Source organism: Drosophila albomicans, chromosome 2R, assembly GCF_009650485.2.
Source record: "Drosophila albomicans strain 15112-1751.03 chromosome 2R, ASM965048v2, whole genome shotgun sequence".
Classification (NCBI taxonomy): domain Eukaryota; kingdom Metazoa; phylum Arthropoda; class Insecta; order Diptera; family Drosophilidae; genus Drosophila; species Drosophila albomicans.
The window spans coordinates 11,398,800-11,409,391 of record NC_047631.2 but is presented as its reverse complement, the minus strand read 5'-3'; positions in this window follow the sequence as shown (position 1 = coordinate 11,409,391).

Genomic DNA, 10,592 nt, shown 5'->3' with positions numbered 1-10,592 from the left:
GTGTGTGTGGGTTGCGTATCTGTATCTGCTATATGAGGCTATGGCTTTGGCTCCGGCTGTTCGCTGTTGCGATACTAACGAACGAACGTCCCAAATGTCGACGTTGCTGCTGTTGTTGTTGTTGTTGCTGTTGATGATATTGTAGTTGTAGTTGTAGTTGTTGTTGTTGGTGCTGCTGCTTTTTGTATATTTTGAGTTTGTATAGCAAACGGCGCGGCGCTTGAGGTGGGAGATTGCTGGTTGCTCGTAGCTCATTGCTGCTGCTGTGGCTGTTGTTGCTGTTGCTGCTGTTGAAGTGGTTGCTGCTGCCAGGGCTTGTCGAGGACGTTCGTTCGTTCATTCGTTTCATTTCGTTTCGTATCGTATCGTTACGTTTCGTATAGGTTGTTTGGCTCGTCGGTGCGTTTGCGTGCCAAACCAACAGCAAAACAGCAACGAAAACTCATATTCATTTTATAGTGAAACTCAACGCAGCTTAAGCTTAATGTACAACAGCAGCAGCATTCAAGTTGCCGGAATGCTGCTGCTGTTTGTAGCTATTGCTGCTTGGTTGGATGGTTGGTCTATACGGTTGTTTGGTCGCTTGGTCGATTGCTTGGATTGCTTCGCCTGCGCGAAGGTTTTTGAAAAACGCGCGCAGCTGTTGCAGCAATTGAGTAGGCATTATACTTCGATGTCCAATTCCTTAGCAATTCTACATATACATATGCTAGTTCTTAAAGACAACTTCAATTAAATATCTTTTAAATAATCATTATTACCACAGAGAAATTAAAGAATAAAAACATTATAGATATTATAGTGGAGTTCAGCCTGCAATTGCATCTCAAGCTGCAGTAGCAATAGCTGAAGCTGACTGCGCACATTTTTACCGAATTTAACAGAGCACCAGAAACTGAAACTCAACCGAACGAATGTTCGCATTAAAGTTTATTTCGAAACCAACTCTCTGGCAACAGCCACAGCAACGGCAACAGCAGCAAAAAAGAAAAAGAAAAAAAGACCCAACAGCAACACAAATGAAAAACGCCAACGAACAACGAACGAGCCAACGAGCGCACTGAAAGCAGCACACAGCAACAACAACAACAATAACAGCAACAACAACGACATCAGCAGCAGCAACAAAGAAAACGACAAAAAAAAGAGAAGAAGAAGAAGCAAAGGCAGAAAAAAATCAAGTAAAATTACGACAAGCAAAGAGGAGGCAGCAGCAGCAACAGCGACGTCAGCGGCAATGGCAGAGGCAGCAGCAGCAGCAACAGCGACAGCGGCATCAGCGACGTTGAAAGAAAACAAGAAACTTCGCCGCAGCAGCGACGCTGGTGGGGAGAGAGGAGTAAACCGAATGGGAGCGTGAGTGGGGAGAGCGGGGAAGCGCTGTGGGAGGAAGAGTGAGAGCAAAGCAGCCGCACAAAGTGTGTGACTGTTTGAGTGTCTGTATAGCGAGTGTGTGCGTGTATATCTGTATGCCTGTATCTGTGTATAGCGTATATGTATGAGAGAGTGTGTGTGTGTGAGTGCGGTGGGGCGAAGGTGAAGCATGCGATGGCGTTGGCTGGTATAACGTCAGGCAAGACGACGACGACGAAAACGACGACAACGATGAAAAAATAAAACCCAGCAACGAACCAGCGCCAGCAAAAATTTATAATAAAAGCAGCAACAACAACAACGACAACAACTGCCAGCTAACGTTGAAGGCAACGACGATGGCGATGGCGATGCTTGCAACTGCGACCAGCGCCAGAGTCATGCCATGCCATGCTATTCCATGCCGTGCCATGCCAACCAGCCAGTCAAGTATCCAACAGCACAGACTAGCCTCAGCTCTTTAGCTGAACTTATGAACAAACAATACCCGGACTTAAATGCCCTTGCTAATTTTATTGATCTTCCAAAGGTAAAACAGAATGATGAAATTCGAAGGGACTTAATATATATGTTAAATGAAGATATTTAAATAAAAATCTTAAGTTTATTTCTTAAATACATAAAATATATTTTATAGAACATGTAACAGATAACAACGAAGGAATTTTTATTCTTATCTTATTTATTTTTATTATTATTATTTATTCTTATCTTACTATACATCTTGCTTTTAAAATTTAGGAAAACTAAATAATTCATTTAATCTTCATATATAGTAATTCTTCCGATGCTTGCGAAATAAATTATTCATATCTTACTTTAAAATTTAGGAAATCTAAATAATTCATATAATATTCCGATGCTTCCGAAATTTGTTTAAAGCCTTAAACTACATTTCAATTTAATTAATTCAGTAAAATGAAAAAATTACAGTTATAAAATCAAATAAATGAATCGTAATATACTTAATTTTATGTTAGTTATTATTAAATCATCATTTTTTAATTATAATATTTTTATTGTTTTAACTTTGATTATAATATCTTAAGTCCGAAATATTCTTAACATTTTGAAATTAAAAATAGTTTAGTACTAGTGAGAACAACTTAAATATTGCAATCTGTCTTAAAACTGAACATATCATACATAGGTACGAATATGAATGTTATATATTCAAAAACTCTATACATTTGATGTTAAATCACTTTTGATTAAATATTACAATAGAGAACTTTTAAAGCTACCAAGTAAGAACTGCAGTATGCAATGATTGTGATATCGCAGGACTTTCGATTAAGGAAAGTGTATGTAAAATGAAAGAGCGAGCGTCGCCTCGTCAGAGTCGAATTCGTATTCGTATTCGTTTTAAGAGTAGTATTCGTAGTCGTCGACATCGTCTTCGTCGTCATCGTCACTGCGCACTCTGAGCATACACACAGAGAACGCAGAGTGTAGAACGCAGTACCGACAGTGACCGAACATTAAAGTTGAAGTAAAGTTGGAATTTGTGCCTGGCCTTCCTCCGCCTGGCCTCCCATGCCCTCCTTTTGTAATCAGAATAAACGAAAATTCGCTTAAGCGCTGCACAGTGGTTTACAATGCATGGCTGCAGAAATGTAGATTAAAATTGTGAATCAACCATATTTAATACATATTTTTAAACAAATATATATATTTATTTTTTATGCATGCAGGCATTTAACATTTAAGAATACAAAATATTTCAGCTTAGATAAGGCTTTAAGAAATACTTTTGACATTGTAGTTTTAGAGTTTTCCAAATAATGATAATAATATTTATAAATAATGTTTAACTAAGTTAATACATATTTTTTGCTTAAATAAATATATTTTTTATAAAGTAACCGTATAAGAAGATATAGGAGATAAAATAAAATATCTTAAAGAATTTCTTAATCTTTATGCAATTAGATAATTTTTAGTTCATTTTCATTGTACCAACAATATCCGAAATTAAAGTTTGCTTAATACTGCAAGTGTTGCCACTGTTCACTCCAATCATTCAACCTTACCAAGCAGCAGGGCAAAACGCAAATGTCAAGACGAACGAGCGAACCCAACGAACGCAACTCTGTCGACAGCAACAGCAATGGAGACGATGACGATGACGACGGTGACAGCGACGAGGAGATGGAGACGACGATGAAAACGCCAAGGAGTGGGCGGCATCCCAAGTGCTGGAGCGCTGGATAGCTGGAGTGCTAGTGCCGGATTGCCGGCCAGAAGTTGAGTGCGAGACCTAAAATATTCCCTCTAGCACCTCCTACCCCCTGGCAACTCTCGCTCCACACTTTATACATTTTGTGCGATAAAGGAAATGCCACACCACTGTGACAACACATTTGCTGGAGTTGGCTCCCCACCCCCCTTCAAAGGCAAAGCCAACGTCAGAGTCGTAGTAATATCGTAGCAGTCCACGTCCACGTCCACGTCTACGTCCTCGGTCTGTTTCGACGTCTTCGTCCTAAGCGTCGCACATGGTCACATACCACAAAACAGAGTCGCACTCTGCTGCGAGCCCTGACTCAGAACCTGCAACAACGACAGCAGCAGCAACTTCGATTGTCGGTCCGCTCTTATTCATTCGATTTTGTGCTGCGGCGCGACGGCTGCTTCATGTGCCTTAGTGCTGACCCAACACTGGCACCATCACCAGACCCAACAGCAGTAGCAACAGCAACATTGGCACCGCCAGCTCCAGTGCCACTGCCACAAAACTCTGGGCTCTAACTCTGCGCTGTGTTGCCGCTGCCTTTTGCTTGCTTCGTTCCCATTTACAGCACCAGAGCTCTGAAACTCTGCAACTCTGGGCTTGGGGCTCTGGCTCTACAGTTCAGTCTTGGTCTCGAGCTCTGTGCTCTGCGGCTGTGGCTGGTGCCGTCTGCTGCTGTTGCTGCTGCTGCTGGCTGGCTGGCTGGTTTGTTGGTTCTGGTTCTCAAGCGAGCACATGGCTAACGACGACAGCGACAGCAACTACAACAACTACAATGACCAGTTGCCATTTGCGCAACGCAGCCGAGAAAGAAACAACAATAATAAAAAAAAAAAACCCAACAGCAACATCGATCGATGTGTGCGGACAAAAATAGTAGTAGCCTTTGACTTAGTTGGGTGGGTGGTACGAGTTGTAGGAACGGGAATAATTAACATATTTTTTGGGCAACTATATATATATATAATATATATCTAGAGCAATTGAAATATATATTTGTACTTATAGAAACGTGATGAAATTATGGGAAATAAGATTTGAAGCTTCACTAAAAGGATGTGAGGGATCATAAATAAATTAAGCGATTCCAATTGAAAGAAAATAGACTAAAGATTAGAAATTCTAAAATGCTTCATATAGATTTCAATTCACTAGTTCAAGGTTACGAGACTATGTGTCAGACGATCAATATTCTAAAGAAATTTCTATGGAAATAAAAACCTGAATTTAAGATGGATAACACAGAACATTTTTTAAGATATATACAAGTTGAAGCTTATCATATTAGCATATCATAACATATTAAATATTGTGTTGAATAGTTCTTTTAGTTGACCTATTAAATCAAGTTATTGTTATATCATATTGCAAGTATGCAGGAGATACAAACACATATTTTGACTTCTCTTTAAATTGACAGCTTCACTGATATTTTTAACGTTAACTTAAGATCATCACAATATAGAAGACTCATTATTAGCTTAGTTATCACTTGCTTGAAATGGCACGCAATGACAACCAAAATCATGGAGCTGTATGCCCACAGCTTTTACAAGTTCCATCAACAGCTCTCCAGGTGTACGTGCGCTCCACTTTACATTACGGTTAAATTGGGGCTAGCCCCGTCAATTTCAGTTGAAACAATGCCAAGTCGATGGCGCACACAAACTTTGTTTTTATTTTTTTGGGGACCTTCCCAGTACCTCAGTCTCAGCTTCAGTTTCAGCTTTAGCTTTAGCTCGAGCCTCAGTACGGTCTCTCATTGTGTGTGTGTGTCATCAAAACAAACAACAGCAGTGAAAAAAAGTGTTTTTTTTCGAACACTGGTGATCAACAAAAACAACAATAACCGATAAAACCTGAAACAGAATGCGTCATGCGTCCCCAAAAAATAAAAACTGAACTCAACTTGTGGCGATTGTGTTTTGCATTTATTGTTGTCACTGCTGCTGTTTTTTTTTTCTTCTGGCGTAGGCAAAAAGTTATCGATTGCGTCTGGAAGCAATGCTGGCGGTATAATTTGATGATGGTTAAATTTCAAGGATATCGCCAGAGCTCTCTCTCTCTCGGTCTTTGTCACTCTCTTCAAGGCTCCTCTCGGGTGCAATCAATGCGCCGTCGCCGCAGACGCAGTTATCCTTCAGCCAGAGCCCGAGTCGTGGCTTGAGCCATGACAGCCAAACCGATTCCTAGCCATTGGCGCCTGCAGCAACATTTGCCAATTCGAACCACACACGCTCTTCTCACACACACATGCACGGACTAAAACCTCATTCATTTAGTTTTCGCAGAGCGACAGCAACAATAGTTTGTTTCAATGAGGCGGGGAATGTGAAAGGATGGTCGGAGTCCTCTTTACCGGCTGTCCTGGCTGCTAGGCAGCCTCAACTCATGGCCCAATGCATAAAAAGCCAAGCGAAGCGACAGCGCCACATACAGCGTGTTGCAGGCAAAACCGTGTGCCACACTACACACTTGCTGCTGCGGCACACCCTGTAAAACGGCACACATTTCAGGCCATGCTCGGGCTGTCAGTCGGTCGGTCGCTCACTTTGCTATTCAACGGGTCGGGAGCAGAATGACATAGGCAGCGGGCGGGTGAGCGGCGGTTACATTCGTTGAGGGCGAATGCCGCACACACACACACTGACATATACACACTCGATTCATATACCCGCCCCCGTTTCGCCTGGCAGCAACCACCCAAAAACTCAGCCACCCAGCCTGACTGCCTGACTGCCTGGCTGACGCTCATCCTCCATCCTCCCAGTCATTCGTTTGTGCTCGTCCTCGTCGTCGTCGTTGTCCTCGTCCTCGTCCTCGCCCGTTGTCGTTTGTTTGTCACAATAGGGCAAAAGTTTCACTGTAACCGTTATGCGACCCACAGACACCACCGCCCCACCCCAGCTGCATGTGTAGACCAAATGTCTGCCAACCACCCAAGCCACCCAACCACCCAACACCCCACATCCAACCCATCCAACCAGCTATCCAGCCACCCACCACACGACCTGCCAGCCAGCTACGTTGTCGGCATCGGCATAACGAACATCAACACAGCAACAAACAAACAGCGGCACTAGAGTGGAAAGTAGCAGGCAGCAAGATACGCTATAAACTATTTGGAAAATATTAGAACAAAAATATATGCTCTGCATTTATTGATTATTTCTGATTATGATAAAAAGAACATCTTCTGAAATATAGAATACAAAACTATTCTTCTTTCCAAAACTTAAAGCAAAATACCCTGTAATTTATTCATTCATAATTGTAGTATAAAATTACACAAGTGTAACTAAATGGAAAATTTAATTGCGATTTTTCAAGAAATAAATTTAGATATGCTCTGTAAGCTGAGATAAATAGAACGCTTTCCCCTATTCACTAGATATGATAGAAAAAATGTAGAATAGTAATTTACTAACAAAAATAAATTATTAAAAAAAAAATAAGACAATGCACAATATTTGAAAAATACAGTCACGAGTGTAGAATAAAACCTTAATATTCAATTTAAAATACATAATAATTATTTTACAAATGTAAATGTATTGAGATTTTTTGAAAAAACTCTAAATTATGTAATTATTATTATTTTGAACATTAAAATATGCTTGATTATCTAAATATATATATATATATATATGTCTTATATTTATTGTTATTCTAACTAAAACAAGTTTGAATTAATATGCTAGCCATTAAAAGTTTAAGTTTTTCTAATCTAATATTTGTATAACTATTTTTAATTCGAATGGAATAATTATTCTTTAAAATTAGTTTCTCTTTATTTCCACATTATTTTGTTTCCATTAAATTTAAATCTATATATTGTTCGTTTGCTGAAGATGTTTTTTGTTAATTTATACTAAAAAATAAAAATAATTGGTCAGAAATATATATAAGATTTCTTTCTACTGATATGCTAACCAAAGTTACCCTTTCTATTCAGCAAACTTGAAGCAATTTCGTTGTTGTCTGCTTTATTCATTTCATGGTTGCAGGGTATAAAAACTTGCTCTGAAATACGATGGACTATACATACAGTTATAGTAAACACACACACACACATACATAGATACAAGCTGAAAGCATTAAGCTTTTATGCGTGTGTGTGTGTGTGTGTGTATGTACGAAACTTTTATTGTCAGCACAAACAGACGAACACACAACCAAACACACATAGAGAGTGAGAGACACACACATACACATATGTATGTAAGTATGTATGTGCTGCATGTTGCCGCTGTGCTCGAACGAAGGATAAAATGCTGCAAATTCACGGCAACAACAACAACAATAACGACAACAACAACAACGACGACGTCGACAATAACAACAACGTACATCGTACGGCAATGTCGAGGCACACGGTACGTATACGTATCCATCAGATAGAAAAGGCATCGAGCAGCATGCTGAAATAATGAAGCAGCAAGGACTCGACTCAACTCGGGCTGCCTGGCTGACTGGCTGGCTGGCTGGCAGTCGACTTGGCTTTGGCTCGGATTGGCTTGGCCTGGTCTCTGGGCCTGAATGAAAACGAAAATGGAAAATGTGTCTTGCTGTGTGAAACGAGCAAAAGGAGGAGACTAGATGGAGACGGCGATGGAGATGGTAGAGCTGCCAGTTGGCTGTTTTCAAGCAGAGAAGACAAAGGAGGCAATGCAAGGGGAGGAGGCGGAGGGAGAGGGAGAGCCACAAGGAGCACATCTACTCCGACAAGGATATTGCGCACGAGGACAGGATGGCTGCCTGGCTGACTCGTGGTGTTGATGATGATTACAGAGATGCGCAGATAGAAGCTCGAGCTGATGCTGATGCTGATGCTGGAAGCCAAGCAGGCAAGCAGGCAGGCAGGCTAGAGCTATCCAAACAGGCGAATGCGAATGCGAATCGAGCAAAAAGCGTTTGCCTTCGCTTTGCTCCTTGCTTCATGTGAAATACCACTTTTGCTATTGCTGTTGCTGTTGCTGTTGCTGCTGTTGTGAAAAGTCTAACACGCCAAGAATGTACAACGTTGTTCTTGCTGCCGTTGCTGTTGTAATATGCTTCTCTAACCGAGCGCCTCCTGGTTTTGCCTTGTTTTTCTACAAACAGCAGCAGCAACGGCAACGGCAGCATCAGCAGCTCCTAGTCAAGTCTTTGTATACGAGTGGCTGTGAGGTCTGCTTGAGCCTTGGTCGGCTTGTGGATGAGTATTGCTACTGCTGCTCTTGGGATGGGATGAACTGTGTGTGTGTGTGTGTGTGCGTTTGGGTGGAAGGAGGTCGAAGCTGGATTGAAGCTACCACAGAACCAGAGAAAACCCAAAATATATTCAACTCGAAATGTTTATTAAATTTCTTGCATTTAAGCTTTGAGTTGTATTTTGAAATTAGAAATCGACTGGCAAAGACAATGGATTCTAGTTTTTGCTTCAGCTGACGTATGGCAGCACAATTAAAGGATGGTACAGTGCTCATATTAATGATTCAATGCATACCGAATGCTTACAAACAAGCAAACACACACACATATACTCATAACACATATACGAGTATGTGAATACACTCATAAGCTGGATATGCGAGTAGATACGAATATTCTATACTGTGTTATGTGTTATGTGTATTCTCTCACACAGAGATCTAAGCATGCTTCGTAATTGCAATTAAATCCAAACTAATCCCACTGCTAGATATTTTTGTTGTTAGTTGAATTTGTAGTTGTGTTTACATCTTGCCACTGTCTAAGTGTAATTAATATTTGCCTTACCATAATTACAAAATCTAATTTCCGAAATTTCTTTTGTTGCTTCGAATATTTAATATTTGTAATATTTCAATTTGATTCTTTTAATGATTTTAATTATTTAAATATAACATTTGGATTTGATTCTTTTAATGAATTTTATTTTGAAAAATGGAAAGTGATTGTTATATCTATTTTAATAGTTGTACTTGTTTTGTATTGTAAATAAGTCAATACCTTAATCGAATATTTGTATGCCTGCAACTCACTTCGGATCACCTAAGGGATCTTTAAAGACCACATTTTTTAGTTCTCTGCACATATTTAGTTAATAGCGCATAAATATCATATTTGATAAATTATAAATTTAACCAATATAGCCATACAAAGTAAAAGTTAAAGTACTCTTTTGTTAGAAAGAGACTACTTGAATGAAATTTATAGAAGGATTGAGCGTAAATTAGATGATTATTTATTACTTATTACTTAAATATAAACCGATTATATTTTAACCTAAAAAGTTAACTAAGATTAAACAAAATTAAAATACCTAATGGTTATATAATATCCTCAATTGGTCTATCTGTACTTTGTTCTATTTAATTTCAAGTTACAAATAACTAAATTAATAAAAAAAAATGTATTCGAATATATATTTTATTTAAAATTTGAATAATATATACATTCATAGTTGTATTTTATAAATTAATCAAATTGTATAAACTTTAACTAAATAAAAAACGGATTTTAAATGATGAATTAAATCAAAGTAATGTATTTGTTATAATTGATTCAAAAAGTAAGCATTAAATGAATTACATTTGAATTGCATACATTGCATTACTTTTATATCTTTTTGGCTTTCAATTTCTCGAGGTGTAATTTGGTTGCAAGTTGCAAAGAAAATCGTGGCAAGACAAGTGCGAGGCTCGCTCTTAGGACAATCCCGAATGCAATAGTCGATGTAAATTGATATATTGCTATCGAATAGTATCGACTAGTTGCCATACGTTCGGTAACATGACCCACTAATTGGTTTTGCAGCGAACAACGACTTGACCTGCTGAAAGTTTCTGGCAAGCCAAGCGAGGCGAAGCAGCAGGTGATGTGCATGACACCTCATGAGGCAATCCCCACGCAATGGCAATTGTGCTAAAGTTTCCCAACCCCTCCTCCTCCTCCTCTACCTTCCACTCCGACTCTGATCTGCCTGTGGGCATATCCCGCTGCGAAAGGTCAGCTCGGCAAA